General features: G+C 39.2%; 1 protein-coding gene across 2 annotated transcripts in view; it reads right to left on the bottom strand.

Annotated features, from left to right (window-relative positions):
* Nucleotides 1–19,693, bottom strand: part of IQCM (IQ motif containing M) — a 322,044-nt gene extending 302,351 nt beyond the window's left edge. For both annotated transcript variants that reach the window (XM_060178975.1, XM_060178973.1), the window contains exon 1: nt 19,586–19,693. The gene's annotated coding sequence lies outside the window, so the exon portion shown is untranslated. The remainder of the gene's footprint in view (nt 1–19,585) is intronic.
* Between the last annotated feature and the right edge of the window lie 4,993 nt (nt 19,694–24,686).

Raw genomic sequence — 24,686 nt, 5'->3', positions numbered from 1 at the left:
TGCAGTCTCTCCCCCTACTCACTCCACCTTATTTAAGTCCTCAGCAGACAGTTATAACCCTCCAGATGAAATGATAAAGTAATGAACACCTAGTGTTTGAGTTGGACAAGGAACATGCCTTATATTTTGAAAGGGCAAAAATCACAAATTAAAATTTCTAAACAAAATACAAATGAACTGTATGCCAGCTGTCATTTAAAGAAAAATCGATGAGTTTTGTGAAATAAGTGGCATACCATGAATTCATGTAAAGATGAAATCACTGAAGACTGAGACAGTGACCTAGAAGAGGGCTCACAAGAGCCTAAGCTACACCCAGAAGGGTGGATACAGGGGAAATAGTGAAATCATCAACAACTGATTCAGCACAGGCATCAACCAACTACAAGGGAATATTGTTCCTGAGAGGGTCAGACTGGCCCACTTGAGAACAAAAGAGAAGCAAGCGGTGAGAAAAAAATAACACAAATGGGCCAGGCGGTGGCATACCTGGTTACCAGATCACATTACAGTGCACAAGGACCCAGATTCAAGCCCCTGGTCCCCACCCACATGGGAAAATCTTCACAAGTGGTGAAGCAGGGCTGCAGGTGTCTCTCTGTCTCTCTCCTCTATCTCCTCTTCCACTCTAATTTTCCCTATCTCTATTCAAGAATAAATAAAAATGTTAAAAAGGGAGAGAGAAATAACACAAACAAACCTAAGGAGGTAAGAATGCCTGTGATTTCAGGGACAGCAAGCAGCAACTAACTTACACAGAGGATCAGATTTCATGGTTTTGAAATGAGCAATAAACACTTCTGAACAGGGAATTGACATAACCAATGTAACTTTCATATAGGCAAAGATTTTGTTTTCTCCCCTGTTAGATTCACAACTTTGATCATGGCTTGGCATACAGAATTATTTCCGAAAGCATTCATGGAGTGAGTAATCAGGACAACAGCATCATGGACCAAAATGCCCTTCCGTCTTCCCAGGCATCCTCAGGCACATTGAAAAATGTCCTTTCACTGTTTCTCCTCAGTAGATGCAATTTAAAATTATGCTAAATAAGTTCCTGGAATGCTAAGGATTCCTAATACCATTTCATTCTTTTTGAATATCTTCTAGTATTTATTTATTGGATACTGTAGGAAATTGAGAAAGGAAGAGGAGATAGAGAGGAACAGAGAGACCCACATCATTGCTTCACTGCTTGTGAAGCTTTTCCCCTTGAAGGTGAGGATCAAGGTCCTTGTGCACTGTAATGCATGCACTTAACTGGATGTGCTTCTGCTGTCCTAATACTATTTTTATCTGCACAAAAGATAAGCCAAAATGAAATAAATATTTGTCCTTCCTAAAGCAAATGGCTCATATCTTTTTATGATGTATAGCATAATTAAATAATTGAATATCCTAGAAGAGATAGATGGGGGGGGGGTCTTCCTGGGTATTCAACAGGACTCATGAATGCAGGATGTGGTCCTGGATTTGAATGGGTAGTTTCAGCAGTTGATAGAAGGGTGAATGAGAGCTAAATTCAGTTTTAGTTTTTTACCCTAAAATTCATCTCCATTACCCCACACCCAAATTCTCCTAACCTTATTCAATCATATGGTCACCCTATTCCTATCTCTTCATTCTAGATATTGTACTTAGTTACACCGTACTGTTCAAAACCATTAATCCCTTCTGTATTTTTACTTTACATTTCAATCCATTAACTTTCCTACATTTTAATTTTAAAATATATCTGCTTCTCTTCATCATCTTCCCTCTGCCAATGACAATCATATCAATTCTGGAAGGGTAAAATGCTTGCCCTACTCCAATTCATTTTACAAACAGTAGAATTGGTCTTCTAACATGTATTATTATATTGTATTACTTCCCCACCATAGTTGTCAACTGCCTAGAGAACAAAGCCAAGCCTCCTGCCCTAGGTCCTTTTCTCTCCTGCAACTAAGTAAATAATGAATGAAAAGAAGAGCACCAGCTTCCCACAGCCCCACTGAGATCTGAGCCAAGAAGCTTGCTTTGACTTCTCTTTGTTTTGGTTTCTTTATTTGCAAAATAAAATTGTTGAGCAGGAAGATTTCAAAGGCTCCATCAGCTTCTTAAACCTTATTCTTTATTATTTTCCTAAGCAGTGCTAACTCACCTCAAATATCAAAAATTAACTGCACTGTAAGAGTTTCTGACTCTCCTTCCCCACTCCAACTCTGAGACACATTCTTGTCTTTAATTTATATCAACATATTGTTGATCTTTAGCTTCATACAAAAAATATCATATTCTGTTGCCACACAAATGTTTTCAAATTCGCCTATGGGGGCCAGGTGAAGCTGCATTTGGTTAAGTGCACACATTACAGCACACAAGGACCCAGGATTAAACCCCTGGTCCCCACCTACAGGGGGGAAGTTTCACAAGTGATAAAGCAGAGCTGCAGGTATCTGTCTCTCTCCTTTTCTATCTCTCCCTCCCCCTCAACTTCTCTCTGACTCAATCCATTAATAAGGCAAACTAAAAATTATTTTTTAAAAAACTGCTTATGTTTTACATGCATCAGTAGCTTAATCCTGTATTATTCAACTGTAGCATATTGTATAAATATGCCATGATTTGTGTATCCTTTTTCTACTGATAGACATTTGGGTTGTTTTAAGTTCACCTTAATATTTCATTTTGAACAGCAACAACAAGAAAGAGTTCTTGCTGCTCTCCTGTCCTTCAATTTCCCGTTTTTTGGAACTCAACAGTAGAATGACCAGGAAAATGGCCTCTGCTCATATTGTCCCTTGTTGTAATACTCCAGGTATTTCTCAGTCCCTGTCTTTGCCATTGCTTCCATTCTCTGTCAGAGTGAGATTTCATTCTCCTTTTCTCCAAACCAACAAAGAGTTTTAGGTCATTTTCCAGATTTATTTCTTGACGAATTCTTGTTGCCAATCATTCTTGTCCCTTTGGCCAGATAACAAGTATTCTGGCACCAAAGGAAAGAGAAAAGATAAAGAAGTCAGAAAAAGAAAACAAGTCTTAACTAAGTCCAAAACACAGGAATAATATTAACTTAACTAAGTCCAAAACACAGGAATAATATTAAGAATCTACAAGGGGGGGTATGATAAATCTAAAACTGGGCAATTACAGGTATGAACCAAGGTAATGAAAGGACCATAAAATGAGTTGGAAAGGTGATATTCTGAATTCAGGACCATTAGTATCACAGAAATTGAAATCTTGGGAACTACATGGAAGAGTGACAATCATATGATGCAACACTACTTCCCAAAGCAGAAACCACCCTCTGATTCTGATTATCTTGAATTACTGTATTTCCCAAAGCCAGAAAGTAGGAAGGAAAAGAACTTAATTGAGTCATTAGGATATTGGTCCAGTTGACAAAAACATTAGTATATCAAAGAATTTCGGGAACCTGAATTTCAATACTGATTCTGTGATTTGTAGCATGTGTGATCTCAAATCATTCAACCTTACTGCATCCTACCTCCTCATATAAAAGGTAAGGGTTTCATATACACTCTGTTTTAAAAGAGCAGCCCCAACATGTTAAAATGAACTAATTCACCACAAATTGATGAAGACAGCAGATTAAAACCTAGGTGCTATAACTGAAGAAGTTCTCAGAGCCTCTCCCTACATTGTCTCATCACCCCCACACACCCAAACCCCAACTCTCCAGGACAAGCTGACCCAAATATCTCACAGTGGTTCTGAATATAAGGACAACTGTTTAAAAATACATGTTAAGATTTTTCCTTGTGGACTTTCATGGACACTAATTGAATTCCCGTACGTTCCTGTTTTTTTTTTGTTTGTTTATTTGTTTGTTTTGTTTTGTTTTGTTTTGCCTCCAGGGTTATAGCTGGGGCTTGGTGCCAGCACTTCTAGTCCACTGATCCTGGTGGCTATATTTTCCATTTTGTTGAGTAGGACAGAGAGGAATTGAGAGGGAAGTAGAAGATAGGGAGAGACAAAGATAGAAACCTGCAGATCTGTTTCACTGCTTGTGAAGAGAACCCCCTGCAGGTGGGGAACTGGGGGCTCGAACCAGGATCTATAATTTTTTTTTTTATCTTTAAGCCATAAAAGAAAGCTTCTAATTCCATTTTGATTTTAAACTGATGCATAAGGAGATGCTAAACCAAGAAGACTAATATTGCACTTTTTATTTCAAATAGACTTTTTAAGCTTAACTAGCTCACACCCTATCCAGCTATCCTTCAAGTATAAGAGAGAAGTAAAGATCTTTGCAAACATTCAGAAACTGAAGGACTTCACCACTACCACTCCTGCCTTGCAAAAATTTTTGAGAGGATCCCCACATGAAAAGAAGAAACGAGTGAATTCCAGCTGTTTATGAGATGAATAGAACCAAGAACAAAACAACACGGGAAACCAGACATTTCAGGAAAGGGGAAGGAAAATGGACAGAGTGATACAAATGTTGATGAACGAAAACCAACCTGTTATAGATACACTATTGTAGCTACTGGTAGACATAATACTCATGGTAACTACAAAACAAAATATAGCACAAACGGGAAACAAAATACACTAAGCAACCGTCATGGAAAACCATCCACACAAGTTAAGGAAGAGAAACAAACAGGAAAAAAAAAATCAACATGCACACAAAACAACTTCAAAACAGGAATCATAATGGCCATAAGTTAACCAAGTTTATCAATTATCACCCAGAATGTGAATGGTTTAAATTTACCATTGAAGTGATTCAGAGTAACTAAATGCCTCTAGGAAAGACATATATGAAAGGAAGACAAACAGAAGTCCCAGGTGACAGGCTGGAACAAGGTATTCAAAGCCAAAAATGCACACAAAAGGGCAGAAACATATATTCTGCTATCAGATAAAATAGACTTTCAGGCAAAGAAAGTGATGAGACAGAGATGAACAATACATGTTAGTCAGAGGATCAGTCCAAGAGGAAGACGTAACAGTCAGCAATATATATATAATCCCAATATGAGTGCACCCAAATATGTAAAACAAGTAGTTACTGACCTCAAGAAAGACATCAACAGCAACACAGTAACAGTAGACTTTAACATACCACTCACAGCAAGAGATAGGTTATCTAAGCAAACAAACAAATAAACAACAACAAAAAATTAACAAGGAAATACAAGGGAAGAGCAGTGATAAATTTAGCTGATTTTCACACTCATGTTCTTGAAAACATGATTTCCATAAGACAGCTCATGTTAAGAATAGTTAAAAGTATTCCTAAAAGGCAGTTAATTTCAACCCCTATAAAGAGGTTCTAAAGTATTATGATTTGCTTAGTTTTCATAGTTTCCAATATTGATTTTGAAATCTCACTACTGCAAAATTTCCTGTGTGACTTGCTATGATTTTTTTTTCTCTTGCAGTATGGCTAGCAGACTTTATTAGTTTAATTTTATTAGACAGTCAGGAAAGACATAATATATTTTCTATGTTCTTCTATGCAAAAATGAATTGTGACTTTTCCAACAACTCAAAATATACCTAGACATCTTAAGAGGAGGCAATAATTATAGAAATGAGGAAAGAAATTGGTTCCTTTGACCCATAATGATTGGTAATCTGTCTTACTGTACATATACATATACACACACACATATACATACATGCATACATACATACATACATACATACATGCACACACTCCAGAGATACCCGGACTTTTCCACCTTTCTGTCATGTCAAATTCCTATTCAGTCTTTGAAATCAATCTTAAGATGCTAACAGTAAGGAAGAATATTAAGGAAAGTGGAATATTTCTGAAATAAAATGTTTAAAATATTAGAATTTATATTTCATCATTAATTTTATTTGGGCGAGATTTTGTATTCAAGCCTATGAGTTAAAACACATGTGGAAAAATAAACAAACAAAAAAATAATTCCCTAGGTCCTAAGAACTTTATTATACCAGAAGGCTTTCAAGATATCTTCTACAGATCTCTGTATCAGTGCATGCAGTTATGTCTTCAATGATAATTGTGGCATGTTATGACTCTGTTTCTGTGAATTTCACAGATTAAAACACTGCTGTTATAAAAGTACATTCTCTCAAATATTAATCACACATGCTTTAAATAGAAGCCATTAACATTTTACAAATAATAAAGAGTGAAAATTTGATTTATGAAGTAATTCTCACTGAGATGTTTGGGGCATTATATAAACAGTTAAAGACAACAAAAAAAACATCATAAAATTAATTATCACAAATTAAACAAAATAAAAGCCAAAACCACTGAACTGAATAGAATTTTACTGTGCTCAGAAATACTAACTGATGTTAAAGGACTACTGATAGATAATCAACTCATGAAATATTTAAACCTTAATATCTATTTTCAGTTCTCTTCTATTCTCAATTGACTTTTTAAAACTAGTATGTACTAGGTATGGGTTCTGAAAAGTTTATCTTTTTATTGGGGTTAATGATTTACAATACAGTCTGACACATTGACACAACCTCTCACCTCATGATAAGTGTCTGGGAGAAACTGAGTCCCCCAACTTAGGGCCACCTAACCCCTTCATACAGCAAGACCCTACTGTCCCTTCATCCTACCTCTTCCTCTCCTTTCCCAGAGTCCTTGGCTTTGGTGCAATACACCATATCCAGTCTAAGTTTTACCTTATGCTTTCCTTTACTGTCCTTTTTTCTTAAATTCCCCCTATGAATAAGATCACTCAGTACTGGTCTTTTTCTTCATAGCTTCTATCACTCAACATGAAACCTTTAAGTTCTAGCCAAGGTATTGTAATGAAGATGACATCATCACTTTAATATATATATATATATATATATATATATATATATATATATATATATATCACAACTTCATTAACCACTCATCTGCCATTGAGAATCTGGGTTGCTTCCAATTTTGGGCCACTACAAACTGTGCTACTATATAGGTGTGCATAAGTCTTTTCAGATGGGTATCTTTGTTTTCCCTCGCTATATCCCCAGGAGGAGACTTGCAAGGGCATAATATAGGTCCACTTCTAGCATTCTGATGAATCTCCAGACTGTTTTCCTCAAGTGTTGAACCAATTTACATCCCCACCTGCAATGTAGGAGAGTGTTCTCCAACAGCTGGTGCTTCTGTCTTTTCTAATGATTGACATTCTCACAGGTATAAAGTGTTATCTAAATGTTTTTATTTGTATTCCCTGGTCATCAGTGACTTTGAGCATTTTTTCATACGTTAGTCCTTTGGAATTCTTTTTTGGAGTAGATTCTGCCCATATCTTCCACCCATTTTTTCAGTGGAGATATTTGTCCTTTAATTGTTGAGTTTGACAAGTTCTTTGTGTATGAGGATGGAGGGGAAGGGGGACAAACCCGTCTACACTGCTGATTGGAATGTAAATTATTTAATCCCAGTAAAAGACAGTCTGGCCATAGCTCAGAACATTAGAAATGGACCCAACCTACAACCCAGCAAACCCTCTCCTAAGGATTTATCCAAAGAAAACAAAAACATCTATCCAAAGTGATCTTTATACACCTATGTTTGTTTATGCATCACGATTTGTAATAGCCCAAACATGGAAGCAATGCAGATGTCCAAGAACCCAAGAGTAGTTCAGGTGTCATATATAAACAATAGAATACTACCCAGTTGTAGAAATGATTAAATCTACTTTGCCTTATCTTGGAACTTCAGAAGTCATGTTAGGTGAAGTCAGTTAGAAGGAGAAGAATGAATATTAGATGATTTACTTTATAGGAAGAACTTAAGGATCGAGGGAAGAAAGTAAAATACAGAGCAAAAATTGATGTGGTGCAGAAGGCCAAGGACTGAAGGAAAGCAGGGATTCGAGTAAGCACTGAGGATCCAATCCATAATGTTGAAAGAGGACCTAAACTAGTGGTGAGATTAATGTGCAGAAGTCAGTCATGGAAATAGAAGAAACTGTATCCATGTACCTGGCAGGTTAGATAACATAATAAAAAAATTGTTACCATGTGGCAACTGCATCTTGTAAATCATTATTCCCTAAAAGCAATAAAAGACATTTGGGAAAAAAAGCAAAAGACTAAATAAAAGAGTGTTCTGATAAAAGAGTGTTCAGGAAAAGCTCAAGGAGTATGGGACACACACAAGAAGAAAAATATATATAAAGAAAGGAAATTGTCTTGTGGCCACATTGGTTGACACAATCAGGTAAGAATAGGGTGTTTCGGGACTACATGCTTATCAATAAGACTTTGTAATGACTTCTACTCTAGAATCTCTAAAAATATTTGAATTCTACAAAGGAATTTTTTAAGAAAGAGGAAGTAAGGATAACATGATATGTAGGTATAATAATTTCTCTATGCCAGAGGATTAATTTAGAAACATTAAGTAGCACCAAAGGATCTAAAAATGGCCACTATTACCACATCTTCAACAATTATATTATCACAGCTTTTTATCTTTCTAGGGGACACTTTGAGAGGGATAACAAACTGCACAACAAATATAAAACTACAAATCTTTCTCTCACAAATATCTGTTTGAAATCTCTCCCAAAGGAGAGAGACAAACATAAACAAGGCATGGATGTATTTTCATTCACTTCCAAGAACCAGAAAGAGGACCTGAAAGATATTTCACTGAGTAGGGTGTGTGCCTTACCATGCATGAAGATCATGTTTAAGCCTTGGCATCACATGGAAGTACAATGGGACCAGGAGAAGCTCTGTTGCTGTTGTGTGTTATCCACTCTCTCTGCCTCTCTTTCTGTCACGATATCTGATGAAAGAGCAGCCTGGGATCAGTGAAAACACATGTGAGGTCCTTGACACTACAAAAGGAGGAGGGAAAAAAGAAGAATGAAGAAACTGCAGGTAATGGGACTTACACAATGGGTGCTATCCCTGCTCTGAGATTCTGACAGACACAAACCTGAGTTCAAGCTGGGTTCATGTTGGTATGCTTCTGGATTCTGCTTCTAAGATCCCTTCTGTTTCATTGGTTTGATCCCCCCGATTAACACTGTATTCTATTTGCATAGCCACTGTTGACTGAGCACCCCCTTCCTCCAGGACATTGGTTTAATCCTCACTGGTTCGTGCTTTTCCTTTCTCCCCGCCCCCTGTCCTGAGTGCATCCTTTTTCCGACCTGACTCTTCCGCCTCAGGACAGATAAGGATAAGATTGTGATTAGAGATAGCTTAGATTGTACTGTGTTCCACATGAATAAAGACTGAACTGCGTACCACTCAGCCATGAGTCTCTGGTCGTCTGTCTCCTGCCCGTGAAGCTCAGCCCGACAGGTTCAGTCGGATACTCAGAACTCAGCATACTCCCTTCTAAGGTAGGATATCAGAGTTGGGCCCATCTGAAAATCATTAGATAAGAGGAGGCAGAAAATACAACTTCCACCTGTTCCTAAGGGCCAGGACCTATCATAAACTCCACACCTGAGTAGGGTTGGGGAGAGGCAGATATAAAAATAAGTTTCATCAGCTGGGTCTTACCTTGCCTGGCACTGACTTGAGACATAATTTGAAATATGAGGCTGGGGAGGTCAGGCAGTGGTGCATCTTGTAAAGGAATATGATACACTGCACAAGGACAAGGGTTCAAGCCTCCCAGTCCCCATCTGCAGGGGGAAAGCTTCACAAAGGGTGAGGCAATATTGCTGATTTCTCTCTTTCTCTCTCCCTATCTCCCACTTCCATATCAATTTCTCTCTGCCTCAATCCAATAAATATACAAATACATAAAATATTTTAAAGCAAATAGAGCATTAATTTAAAAAAATGCAGCTGGGGAGACTGTGTGATGTTAAGGTTGCTACAATACAAATGAGAAAGTGGCAGCTGCATAAACATCAATTTCCAGCCAATTTCTCCCAAAGAAACAATATCATCTATTTTGTTTTCAGAGTAGTAGTCCATGAGGTAGAACCCGTAATTTCTTTATGTAAAGAAGTGAATGACAGTTTTGGGTGGTTTCCCTCATATGTAGAATCCAGAGGACTGAAACACATGAACTTACAAGAAGAAAGATAAACAGAAGTAAATAAACTGTCTCAAAGACTTCATGAAAACTATAGTTGTTATAATTTGGAGAGTAGGGGCATAAAACCTTGGTGGCAGGTATCCAATGACAGATGAGTGGCTGAATAAGTTGATATATATAATAATACTCAGCTATTTAAAATGGTGAATTCACCTTCTTCACCTCATCTTGGAGATTGAAGGAATCATTGGTATTGGTGTACTTTTACCAAAAGTAAAAGACTCTTGCGTTAGGCGGAGGGTTCAGGTCCTAGATCATGATGGCAGAGGAGGACCTGGTGGGGGGGGGGGGGTTGGACTGTTATGTGGAAAACTGAGAAATGTTGTGCATGTACAAACCATTGTATCTTACTGCTGACTGTAAAACATTAATCCCCCAATAAATAAATATTTTTTAAAACTTTGATGGTGTGGAACTATACCCTGTAAATTTATTATCTTGTAAAACTATTAATGACAGATTTTTTTTAACTGCCTTGGGGGAAGTAAAGAAAGGAATGATGGAACATAAAAACAGCAATAATAATAAGTGATCATTGCAGAAGTACCAAATTCAAAAATAAAATAAAATGCACTATTGTCTTTTTAAAATTATAACACACATGTCCAAAATTAACAGTATGGAAGACAGTGAATAAAATGAGCAATTGGGGAGTTGGTGGTAGCACAGCGGTTTAAACGCACATGGCGCAAAATCTCCCTCAAACTATGTAAACCCTGAGAAAAAAGATACTCTTCTAGAAAAAATTTAAACACAATATATAAGATAAAATCTATATCAAGTCAGTATGAAACAGCACACTACCACCTCTAAGCAAGAAGTGTATAGACAACTACCAAAAATTGAGCTGTTGAAGGGTATATTTGTGTTAAGAAGAAAACAACCATCAAAATAGAAAAAATGCAAGAATAATACTTAAGATGCAGAAGAATGAAATTGAACCACTTTATCTCGCCAGAAACAAAAATCAACTCCAAATGGATAAAAGACCTGGATGTTAGATCAGAAACAATCAAATACTTAGAGGAAAACATTGGTAAAACACTTTCCCACCTGTACCTCAAGGACATCTTTGATGAAATAAACCCAATGGCAAGAAAGACTAAAGCAGAAACAAACCAATGGGACTACATCAAATTGAAAAGCTTCTGTACATCCAAAGAAACTATTAAACAAACAAAGAGACCCCTCACAGAATGGGAGAAGATCTTCACATGCCATACATCAGACAAGAAACTAATCACCAAAATATACAAAGAGCTCAGCACACTTAGCACCAAAAAAAGCCAATGACCCCATCCAAAAATGGGCAGAGGATATGAACAAAACATTCACCTCAGGGGAGATCCAAAAGGCTAACAAACATATGAAAAACTGCTCCAGGTTACTGATTGTCAGAGAAATGCAAATTAAGACAACAATGAGATACCACCTCACTCCTGTAAGAATGGCATACATCAAAAAGGACAGCAGCAACAAATGCTGGAGAGGTTGTGGGGACAGAGGAACCCTTTTGCATTACTGGTGGGAATCTAAATTGGTCCAGCCTCTGTGGAGAGCAGTCTGGAGAACTCTCACAAGGCTAGACATGGACCTTCCATATGATCCAGTAATTCGTCTCCTGGGGTTATACCCCAAGGACTCCATAACACCCAACCAAAAAGATGTGTGTACTCCTATGTTCATAGCAGCACAATTCATAATAGCTAAAACCTGGAAGCATCCCAGGTGCCCAACAACAGATGAGTGGCTGAGAAAGCTGTGGTATATATACACAATGGAATACTATACAGCTATCAAGAACAATGAACCCACCTTCTCTGACCCATCTTGGACCGAGATAAAAGGAATTATGTTAAGTGAGCTAAGTCAGAAAGATAAAGATGAATATGGGATGGTCCCACTCATCAACAGAAGTTGAGAAAGAAGATCTGAAAGGGAAACTAAAAGCAGGATCTGACTAAATTGAAAGTAGGGCACCAAAATAAAAACCCTGTGGTGAGGGGTAGACATGAGGCTTCCTGGGCCACTAGGGGGTGGGGGTGAGGGTGGGGGTGGGGGTGGGGGTGGGGATGGGGGTGGGTGGGTGGGATGGGACACAGTCTTTTGGTGGTGGGAATGGTGTTTATGTACACTCCTAGGAAAGTGTAGTCATATAAATCACTACTTAATATGAGAGGGGGGAAATTAATTGTATGTCTCAAAGTTTTTAAAACACAGACTGAGTCTTCTTAATATATAGGCTGTGTATCTGATATGCAGACTCTCTCAACAGCCTAGACCAAGTAGATCAGAGGCAACCAGTGGCACAGCTATTTACAAGATACTGGGTACTATATAGCAAACCCTAACAAAAGGACTTTTCAAAGTCAACCCAATTACCAAATAATGTGGTGATAACATTAACTATCCATTGTCTTTTTGAACCCTAAGACAGCAGGAACCTCACATCTCCACTATAGAGCCTATATTTCTCCCAGTCCTGGAACCCTTGGATAGGGCCCACTTTCCCGCATGCCTCTCCCAATCCATATCAAATAATATTGCATCAGCCGATCGCAACCTAATCAACGCAATGATTGACACCTCAACATGCTTCAGCTCAGACTGTGTCCAGAGACTTCAGGTGTGGAATGACAAGCCTTCAGCTTCATTACTTGGGTGAGACCTTTCCTTTCATAGCATTCTCTAATTCCATCCCAGGTGGATCACTTCCTAACAACGTCCCAAAACCTAGATATACACCAGTTTCTGTGAGAGAGAGCATATGTTCACACATAACCATAAACTAGTGCAAAATATATACCTGAAAGCAGAAGTACACTAGAGTTTGCAGTGAGCACCCCCCCAACACTTCCTCTCCACTATTCCAACCTTTGGGTCCATGATTGCTCAACAATGTTTGGCTTTGTATGTTAACTCTCTTTTCAGCCACCAGGTTCCAGATGCCATCAGGATGCCGGCCAGGCTTCCCTGGACTGAAGACCCCACCAATGTGTCCTGGAGCTCCACTTCCCCAGAGACCTACCCGACTAGAGAAAGAGAGAGGCAGACTGGGAGTATTGACCGACCAGTCAACATCCATGTTCAGAGGGGAAGCAATTACAGAAGCCAGACCTTCCCACCTTCTGCAACCCACAATGATCCTGGGTCCATGCTCCTAGAGGGATAGAGAATGGGAAAGCTATCAGGGGAGGGGATGGGATATGGAGATTGAGTGATGGGAACTGTGTGGAATTGTACCCCTCCTACCCTATGGTTTTGTTAATTTATCCTTTCTTAAATAAAAAATAAATTTAAAAAAAAGAAAAAAATACGTAAGAACAGAATTTTTATAATGTACTTTTGTAAATATAAGTAAGATTTTGTTTGTCAATATCAGTAATAGATATTAAGGGGCCAGGTAGTGGTGCGCCTGGCTGAGCACACACATTACAATGCTCAAGGACCTGAGTAGGAGCCCCTGATCCCCACCTGCAAGGGGAAAGCTTCACGAGTGGTGAAGCAGGGCTGCAGGTGTCTCTCTGTCTCTCTCCTTCTCTATCAGCCCCCTCCACTCTTAATTCCTAGATGTCTCTATGCAATAAATAAATAAAGATAATTTTTAAAAATTTTAAATAGGTATTTAAATTTGCAGATATGCTTATGAAAGTATGGAGTTAATGTGTTTTGTATGTGCAAATAAAGACTTAAATATAGTGATAAGGAAAGAAGAAAAGAAGACAAAGAAGGCAGAGGTTATCAGTGTATTAAGAGATCAGAGTCTTTGTCTTTCTTAATAAAATAACAAATAGATTAAGAAATTTAAAGAAAAAATAGGAGTATTTCCACTAAGATATTAAGAATAAATTCTTTAAGAATGCAATCTCTCAAAAGCCTAGACCAGGGAGAACAGAAGCAACCGGTAGCACAGCTATATACAAGATGCTGGGTATTATACCCCAAACCCTAACAAAGGGACTTTCCAAAGTTAACCCTATCACCAAATAATGTGACGATAACAATAACTATCCATTGTCTTCTTGAACCCTAAGACAACAGGAACCTCACATTTCCACTATAGAGCCTATATTTCCCCCAGTCCTGGAACCTTAGGGAAGGGCCCACTTTTCTGCATGCTGCTCTCAATTCAAATCAAATAATATTGCATCCTCAGATCACAACCTAATCAACACAAGTGCCACCCCAAAATGCTGCATTTCAGACTGTGACCAGAGACTTCAGGTGTGGAATGACAACCCTTCAGCTTCATCACTCGGGTGAGACCTTTCCTTTCATAGCATTCTCTAATTCCATTCCAGGTGGTCCACTCCCCAATAAAGTCCCCAAACATAGATATAGTCCAGGTCCCCTGAGATAGATCTTAGGTTCACACGTGCCCATAAACTAGGAAAAAATATATACCTGAAAGAAGAAGTACACAAGACCATGCAGGGAATACCCCCCAACACTTCATCTGCACTATTCCAGTCTTTAGGTCCATGATTGTTCAACAATTTGTTTGGCTTTGTATGTTAACTCTCTTTTCAGCCACCAGGTTCCGGATGCCAGCAAGATGCCGACCAGACTTCCCTGGACAGATGACCCCATCAATGTGTCCTGGAGCCCCGCTTCCCCAGAAACCCACCCTACTAGGGAAAGAGAGAGGCAGACTGGGAGTATGGACCGACCAGTCAACGTCCATGTTCAGCGGGGAAGCAATTACAGAAGCCAGACCTTTCACCCTCTGCAACCCACAATGACCCTGGATCCATACTCCGAGAGAGATAGAGAATGGGAAGGCTATCAGGGGAGGGGATGGGATATGGAGATCGGATTATGGGAACTGTGTGGAACTGTACCCCTCTTATTCTATGGTTTTGTTAATGTCTCCTTTCTTAAATAAAAAAATAAAAATAAAGTAAAAGAATGCAATCATATAGCTCTCAAAAACCTGGAAATTTTATTAGGTCAAAGACAAAAAATGAGAAACAAAAATCAGAAAGAAGATATAAACAGAAATCTAAAGGCATTATAAACAAATTATTAATAAATGTATACAGATTACACTTACTTATTAATAGATTATCAAATAAGATAACAGAAATAAAATTCACCTTAAATGTTGACTATAAAGACACATATTTAAAGCAAAGATGCGAGTCGAGGAGACTGTTTACAACTCAGGTAGTAATGCTGCATGCCTGAGACCCCCAAAGGCTCTCAGGTTCAAGCTCTAATACAACCATATGCAAGGGCTAAAAGGTGCTGTGCTACCTCTCTCTCTGTTCTGCCTCTATCTCATATCAATAAATCAATCTTAAAAAGACATAAAAGTATTGAAAATTTACCAGAAAAATTTAAAAAGAAAAAAACTGTTGTAGCATTAGTACTGATAGGTAAAAATAGGTATGAGATCAAAACATAATAGAGATAAAATTATGAATAGAAATGACAACACAATAAAAATTTTAGCATACTTGTATTAAAATTATGCATTAAGTATACACATAATGAGAATACAGATACAACATTAGTTACATGCTAGAACTTACATATAGTTTAAAAAATCTGACCAAAGAGAGAAAATTCATTATTTTCAAGCATATACAAGGCATTTAAATTGTTTTGCAATCTAAGATCACATAATATAACTGTAAATTTTAAACCTTCAATACAATTAACAAAAAACAATAATGTAGTTTTCAGAAAACTACATTATACTCCTAAATTGGGTAAAGAGTATAACAAAATGGCAGTTATGGAATATTTGTAACAGGAAGTGAATAAAAAAACAACAGGTTACACCTGTGGAATACATGCAAGTAGTATTCTGAAGTAGATTTATTACTTTAAATGTATTTCATAGGCGACTGGGCAGTAGTGCACTGGGTTAAGCACCCATGGTGAAAAGCATAAGAACCAGCGCAAGGATCCCGGTTTGAGCCTGTGGATCCCCACCTGATGGGGGTAGGGTCACTTTGCAAGCAGAGAAGCAGGTCTGCAAGTCTCCCACTCTGTCTTCCCCTCCCCTCTCAATTTCTCTATCTCCTAGTCAACACAGCAGCATCAACAACAACAGTGGGGGGAAAATGATGGCTGCTAGGAGCAGAACATTCGTGGTATAGGCATAGAGCCCCAGCAATAACCCTGGAGGCAAAATATAGATATATTTCATACAAGAAAATAAAAAGAATATAATTAAACATTCACTTTCAATATAGAATAATCTATATTTTAAATATCTGTAGTATTTAAAATATTTCAAAATCTAGTTTCTTCACACACTAAGACCCCTAGTTTCATTTGTTCTACTCCTACTTTTGGTTTCCTGTTTATTGAACAATTTGTGGGGACTGGACGGTGATGAACCTCGTTAAGCACACATAGTATGAAGTGCCAGGACCCACACAATGATCTGGTTGGCCCGGATCCCCATCTGCACGGGGTACGCTTTACAAGCAGGTCTGCAGGTGTCTATTCTGTACTTCTCTATCTCACCCTCCCCTCTCAATTTATTTCTGTTGTACCCCCTCCCCCAAAAAAGGAAAAACAAGTCGCTACCAGAAGCTGTGGGTTCATAGTGCCAGCACCCAGCACCAGTGATAACCCTGGAGGTCCAAAAAAACTTTTTTTTGCTTTATGTTATCTCATTTCAGCAGCCACCAAGATGCAGAGGCTACTATGACACCATCCGGAACTCCCCTGGTAGACAACTTCACCTATGTGAGGTTGAGATCTCATCAAGGTGTCTGGGAACCTCAACTCTCCAGAGCCCTACCCCATTGCCAATGTCCATGTTCAGAGAAGAAGCAATTACAGAAGCCAAGCCTTCCACCTTCTGCACCCCATGGGGAAGTGTGGTCCATACTCCCAGAGAGGGATAAAGAATAGGAAGCTTCCAACAGAGGGGATGGGACACAGAACTCTGGTGGTGGGAACAGTGTGGAACTGAAGTACTATTATCTTACATTCTTGTTAATCATTAAATCACTAAAAAAAAAAATAAAAATCAAAGTATCAGTAGAATTTTTTTTAAAAGCCTATCTTAAAATAATGCCAAAAGGAGCAGTGGAGTCATGAAGGTTGAGAGACCCAGCAATAACCCTGGTGGCCAAAAAGAGAGAAAAGGAGGAAGGAAGAAGGAGGGAAGAGATATGAGGAAGGATGGAAGGATGGGAGGAAGGAAGGAAGGGAGGAAAGAAGGAAGGAAGGAGGAAAGGAAGGAAGGAGGAAAGGAAGGAAGGGAGGGAGAAAGGGAAAAAAGAGGGAGCTAGAAGGGAATCAAAGGGAGGGAGAGAGAGAGACAGACAGAAAGAAAGAAAGAAAGAAAGAAAGAAAGAGATAAGAAACTGCGAAAGATGAGGCAGTATATTGTCAAAAAGTCAAAAGCAAGTTCTTGGAAAATATTATCAAAATATATATATGCCTCTAGTTGTCATGAGAAGAAAGGGAAGAGGGAAAGGACAGATAACGAAAGACAAATAGTGATATTAGGAATAAAAGGAAAAGCTGGGGTGCATTGGATCCACCTTCCCGTGGTGCATCCCGTGAGCACCCATTCATTGGGGAAACTGACGATCCTTCCTAGCCGACTGAATCCACATGGATCCCAGTCACTTCCAAAGCCAGCAACAAGCAGCAACCTGACGCTGTTGACTGGCTACGGAAGAAGGGCAAACGCTAGAAGAAGAAGAAGAAAGGAAAAGCTAAGGAGTGTAGGGAAGTAAGTCTAGACTTGCTAAGGTGCTGGTAGGACAAAGGAAACAGGGCCAGGTAAGGCAGGACATAAGGAATTTTTTTTTAATTTTTATTTATAAAAAGGAAACACTAGGGAGTCAGGCGGTAGCGCAGCAGGGTAAGTGCACATGTCGCAAAGCACAAGTACCGGCCTAAGGATCCTGGTTCCAGCCTCCGGCTCCCCACCTGCAGGGAAGTAGCTTCACAGACAGTGAAGCAGGTCTGCAGGTGTCTATCTTTCTCTCCCCCTCTCTGTCTTCCCATCCTCTCTCCATTTCTCTCTGTCCTATCCAACAGCGATGACAACAATAACTACAACAATAAAACAACAAAGGCAGCAAAAGGGAAAATAAATAGGAAACACTGACAAAAACCATAGGATAAGAGGGGTACAATTCCACACAATTCCCATCCCTTCCCTTGATAGATTTCCTATTCTTTATCCCTCTGGGAGTATGGAGCCAGGATCATGATGGGATGCAGAAAGTAGAAGGTCTGGCTTCTGTAATTGCTTCCCCGACGGGCATTGACAGGTCGACCCATACTCCCAGCTTGTCTCTCTCTTTCCCTAGTGGGGTGGGGTTCTAAGGAAGCAGGGCTCCAGGACACAGTGGTGGAGTTGTCTGCCCAGGAAAGTCTGGTTGGCATCATACTAGCAATCTGGAACCTGGTAGCTGAAAAGAGAGTTAACATATAAAGCCAAAGAATTTAATGACTGATCAGGAACCTCATGGCTGGAATAATGCAGATGAAGAGTTGGGGGGGGTGTCTCCGTTTTGTAGATAGTTAGTAGGCCTATTTTAGTTATATTCCAAAGGGCCCATGCCTATACTAGTTTTTGTTTTGTTTTGTTTTGTTTTTATTTTGTTTTGTTTTTTTCTGAGCCTGACATCTGATATGCAGGTGGATCCATCCAAGTTATTGTCTGGGCAGATGATGTCATGGCTGGAAAAAGGACCAGAAATTAGTAACCCCAAAACAGCATGGAAATTCCATGAGTTCTGCATGGAAGAAATCACAGAAAATGAGGAAAGAGCTTAAAATGCACTAGGGGGAGAGGAAATAGCATAAGGTAACTTTATGCCAGCTAGTATTACATAAAATAAAATCAATTTAGAATAAAATGACTTTACCAAGAACTACTTATACAAGATTAAAATAATGTAGCAGAGGCTGAGAATGAATTTAATTGTTCCTTTATACATCTGAATAGCTCATTAACAGAAATCAAGATATTCATTAAGAATGTACAGTCCTTTCTCCCCTAGAGAAGAATTTCTAATTGAACTAACCCACCAAGGATGTGGTTCCTGATTTCATATGCTAGGTTTTGAAATCTGATTATTTTCTTTCATTTTTATTAACTGAAAATGTTTATTAAATAAAAATTATATTAAAACTACTAAGGAATTCAGTATGCTATATTTATATATTTTATATTGTGTGTTTTTATTTGATATTTTTGGAATATATTAAAACAGGATTAGGTAAAAAAAAAAAAAAGTACCTTACAAAGAAAGTAGATGTGGGGGCCAGGCAGTGGTGCATCTAGTTAAGCATACATTTTAGTGTGCAAGGATTCAGGTTCAAGTCCCTGGTCCCCACCTATAGGAGGAAAGCTTCATGAGTGGTGAAGCAGGGCTGCTCTGTTTCTTTCCCTCCCTATCTTCCTCTCCCCTATCAATTTCTGTCTCTAACCAATAAAAAAAATAAATATATTGGGGGAAAAATTAAAGTAGATGTTAAGTATAAGTACTCCAAAAAGAAGCAGCATACTAGCGTAAAGAACTATTTGATCTCCGTAACAACACTTACTTATCAACTGGGACTTAATGGGGTGGGGGTATCATCACTGAGGCTCCAGTTCTCCAGGCTTACTTTTTCAAATGAGAGTAGAGCGGATGGACACCACAGCAACGGATGGTTCTGTGTGTATGGCAAAGGAGACACATTATCCAGGTAAGCAATTTTACTAGGCCAATGTTTAAGGATGTTATAAGATGTAACACTTTAATGAAGTGAAAAACTCAAGAGCAAGAGCACACGATTTTTTCAGAATTGACAAATTCTTAAAAATGAGTGATAAATTGATCCTAGAATAGTATCTGTAAGTAACAAACGACTTAGGTATGATTCTTCACAAAATTCAAGTAATAAAATAATGGTTAGCTGGTGCTAGACAATGATGCATCCAGTTAAGCTCACATATTATCAAGCACAAAGAACCCGGGTTCAAGCCCCCACTCCCCACTTTCACAAGCAGTGAAGCAGGTCTGTAGATGTCTTTCTCTCCCTCTATCTCCCTGTCCTTTCTCAATTTCTCTCTACCTAATAAAAATTAAAAAGAAAAAAATGGCCAGTGGAAGTGGTGTATTTATAGTACAGACAATGAGCCCTGGTAATAACCCTGGAGGAAAAAAAAAAAAAAAGAACAATGATAATCAATTTTGAAAGGTCAGGTCACAAAATAATCATTAAGCATTATTCTTCCTAACAATTTGAGCCAAATTTAAAAGAATTATCAAGTATTTTTGTTAGTTATTAACATAGGATTAAGTTAAAAGAAAGTTATTCTTTGCATAGTAATTTCATTTAAAAAAGACCAGGACTAAAGGCAAAGGTCACAGAATTCCTATAATATAAAAGCATCTTGATCTTATAAGCTCTGCTCATCTGACCTTCTCCATAAAACAATCAATGCTAGTAGAAGAATTATAATAATTGCCTCATTATTAAAAAGTATTAGGTACAGTTTCAGATGAGAAATTTTAAAAAGTTATTTGTAGTGCTCAGATTAAGTGCAAAAAGTCTATTTAGTTGTAATTCAGGGATACGGTTCTCCATAGATCTTGACAAATTCTAATATATAAATCCTCAAATACATTTTATTTAACTTGCCTTTGCTAAGAGGTTCACAGAGATGCTATTTCCTTTGCCATCTTCAGCAGCAAATTTACTCAAATGTTAAATTTAATTACACACAACCAGGTTTATACTCCAGTAACATCATATAAAGTTAAATGACAAAGGTCATCAAGTATATTTATATATTTATATATAGGTAAATATAATCTAATATTGAACTATCTTCTGAAAATATTATGGTTATTGATATAGAACACAGCATCATTGGGGATTGGGCGGTAATGTACATGGCACTAAGCACAAGGACTAGCATAAGGATCTGGGTTCAAGCTCCCAGCTCCCCACCTGCAGGGCGGTTCAGTTCGCAAGCAGTGAAGCAGGACTACAGATGCCTTTCTCTCCTCCTCTCTGTCTTCCCCTCCTCTCTCAATTTCTCTCCATCCTATACAACAACAACAAAATGGAAAAAATGGCCTCCAGGGGCGGTGGATTCATGCTGGGGCACTGAGCCCCAGCAATAACCCTGGAGGGAGGAAGAAGAAGAAGGAGGAGGAGGAGGAGAAGTAGGGGGAGGGGGAGGAGGAGGAGGGGGAGGAGGAGGAGGAGGGGAGGAGGGGCAGGAGGAGGAGGGGAGGAGGGGCAGGAGGAGGAGGGGAGGAGGGGGAGGGAAGGAGGAGGGGCAGGAGGAGGAGGGGCAGGAGGAGGAGGGGCAGGAGGAGGAGGGGCAGGAGGAGGAGGGGCAGGAGGAGGAGGGGCAGGAGGAGGAGGGGCAGGAGGAGGAGGGGCAGGAGGAGGAGGGGCAGGAGGAGGGGCAGGAGGAGGAGGGGCAGGAGGAGGGGGAGGGAAGAAGTAGGGGAAGGAGAAGGAGAAGAAGAAGAAGGAGACAGCATCATCATTGCTGTCATCAAATAGCAGTAAGACAGACACAAACATTACTTTGCTGGTATGCAGTACATCATGGCATCAAAACGAACAAACAGAAAGCATCTATAGTCATTGCAAAATATTTTTCTTTTAATTTTTTATATTTATTTATTTTCCCTTTTGTTGCCCTTGTTGTTTTATTGCTATAGTTATTATTGTTGTTGTTATTGATGTTGTTAGATAGGACAGAAATGGAGAGAGGAGGGAGAGACAGGGAGAGAAAAAGACACCTGTAGACCTGCTTCACCGCTTGTGACATGACTCCCCTGCAGGTGGGGAGCCAGGGGCTCAAATTGGGATCCTCATGCCCGTCCTTGTGCTTCGCGCCGTGTGCACTTAACCTGCTGCACTACCACCCGACTCCCAACAAAAATATTTTTAAAAAACAGAGAGAGCTGTGACATTTACTTTTTTTTTTTTATTGCCACCAAGGCTATTGCTAGGGCTTGGTGCCTTCACTACAAATCCATGACTCCATGCAGCCCCATTTCTTCTTCTTTCTGTCTTATTAGATAGGACAGAGAAAATCTGAAAGAGGAGAGGGACAAAGATATACACCTGCAGACGTGTTTCAGCATTCATGAAGTATTGCCCCTACAGGTGGAGACAGGGGCTCAAATCTGAGTCCTTGCACATGGTAATGTGTGTGCTTAACCAGGTGCGCCACAGCCCAGCCCCCAATATGGCATTTTACAAGTCCCCTGGGGACATAAAAAGGCTTAGAGAAGTACAAAGGCTAGGGTATTCCACCCCTTAACTGGAATATCAGCGGAATCGAAGAGGTTTATAAGATTAACTGGTGTTTGCAGTTTCTAGCGTATGAGTTTCACTATGCCAACACTTTTCACCAGGATTTTACTGAAGATCCATAACAAGAGTTAGTACTAATGATCTTCTGGTTTTGTACTAATAGTCTTAATTTCTTAGCTAAAGTACTGCTTTTTGGTAGGTCCAGAAACTTGTTCAAGACTGAAGTTATAGAGGCAAACTTAGAATTCAAGTCAGCACTCTTTTGACTTGAACACTCAATCTCTTAACTGATGGCCACACAGATTCATTCTAAAAGGAATGAAGAAAAATTACCCCCTGAAGATAGAAAACTTAGCTCAGCAAGATAGCTTATCTAGGAAGATGTCTACTTTGCCATACATGTGACCTAGACTTGGATCTGCAACTACCACCACACTGAGGGATGCTTCAATGCTGTGGTGGCACTCTATCTGAAAATATGGCACTCTATCTGAAAAAAAAGTAGTATGCCAGCTCCCCCTGGCTTCTGCTTAACCAAGCACCGGTATACCTGTATAGGGATTGGTTTGATCCCATTCAAAGCAAGTCTATTTACATAAATCACTTTTACATTTACATAAAGCACCACACTCCCTCCAGGGCATTAGTGGTTCAGTGGTAGAATTCTTACCTGTTCTGCCCCCTCTCCTTGTCACACCCTGATTTTCACCAGTCACTTTTCTCTCCACCCTCTCTACATAACATCCTGTTTACACCCTACTTGGAAAGTATATAAGAACAACATTGTTCGTTTTGGTAGTAGAAAGTTGAAGTTGTAGTGTTAGGTTTAGCTTAGCTTGGCTTAGATTGTGCTGCGTCCTGCATGAATAAAGAGATACTACGTACAACCCAGCCATGAGTCCCGGGTCGTCTGTCTCCTCTTGCGAAGCCAGCCCGACATAATGGCGCCTACAACGTGTGACCGGACCTGCGCAACTCCCAGATAAGTGAAGACTTTGCCTACCTATGCACTATGGTCTTCTCTTCTACTTACGAAGAGGTTTGCCAAAGCCTCTACTGTTTCATCATGAGACAGTTACTCTGTCTCTGGAACATTTTGCTTTGGGCCACAGTGACGTTTGAGCAACAGAGAAAGGAAGAAAGAAAAGGAGAAACAATTTTTAAGGAAACAGACTTTTTTTTTAATCTGGAAGAACCTCTGCAGAAAGGAAAAGGAAGTAGGCAAAAAATACTTAGTGATGACAGTGGTAGAGCTGACTGAGAAAAGGGACTTGTTTTCCCAGGAAATTGTGTAGTTTCAAAAAAAAAAACACACAAATTTGCTTTTTCATCAAAATGCCTAATTCTAACAATTTGGGGGCATTAAATGAGAATGCTGTTATATAGCTATGATACTGGAATTCAAGCTCAGACTGATAGGGATGCAGAAGTTACAAAGGCTCCTATGCTAAATATGAATAGACATGGGCCCTAGGTCAGATCGATAGGGTTTACAGTTAATGGTACTTATATGCTTTGCCCATACTTGGGAGCTACTCTCTGCCCTATTCAGCTTTCTAGTCCTATCCTCAACTCTGACACCATCATCCCCGACAATACTGCTAGCCTACCTGCATGCTAGCTGTTGGGCTCAGGCAAAAATTAGTAAAGCTATGGGCCCCTTGAGATATACCTAAAATAAACTTCTTAGCCTCTGTCAACATAAAAACCCAAAACCTCACCTGCTATAATCTAACCTTTAGGTTCCTGTTTATTAAACAATTTGGTCTGCTTTATAACTTAATGTTTTTCAGCCACCAAGTTGTAGATGTTACCATGACACCAACCTGACTTTGCTTGGCAGATGACTTCACCAATGTATCCTGGAACCCAACCTCTCCAGAGTCCCACCCCACTAGGGAAAAATAGAAATAGGCTGGGGGAATGGATCCACCTTCTGCACTCCATAGAGATCTTTGGCCCATACCCATATGGGATAAAGAATAGGGAAGCTTCCAATGCAGGGGGTGGATATGGAACTCTGGTGGTGGGAACTTTACCCCTCTTATTCCACAATCTTATCGATCATTATTAAATCATTATTAAAAGATGAATAAAATAAAAAATAGAAAATACTGCTGTATTCCCTAGTGGACAGACATCCTAGCTAGTTAAACGTATTACATATCATAAGTATTTTATAACAAAAAAAATTGCATCCCGAGTCACCCGGGTCAGCTATTGTTTAAGTTATTTATGTAAAATTGTACATTTAAATGATTACTACTATAACCTTAGTTCAAACTCAATAGCAGCACTACTTTAATATTTATTCCAGTGAGTCCTACACAGTCCAGTTACAGAAGCCAGACCTTCCACCCTCTGCACCCCACAACGA

Source organism: Erinaceus europaeus, chromosome 19 (genome assembly GCF_950295315.1).
Source record: "Erinaceus europaeus chromosome 19, mEriEur2.1, whole genome shotgun sequence".
NCBI lineage: Eukaryota > Metazoa > Chordata > Mammalia > Eulipotyphla > Erinaceidae > Erinaceus > Erinaceus europaeus.
Note: the sequence above shows the minus strand (reverse complement) of the source record. Positions and strands in the feature narration are given on the sequence as shown.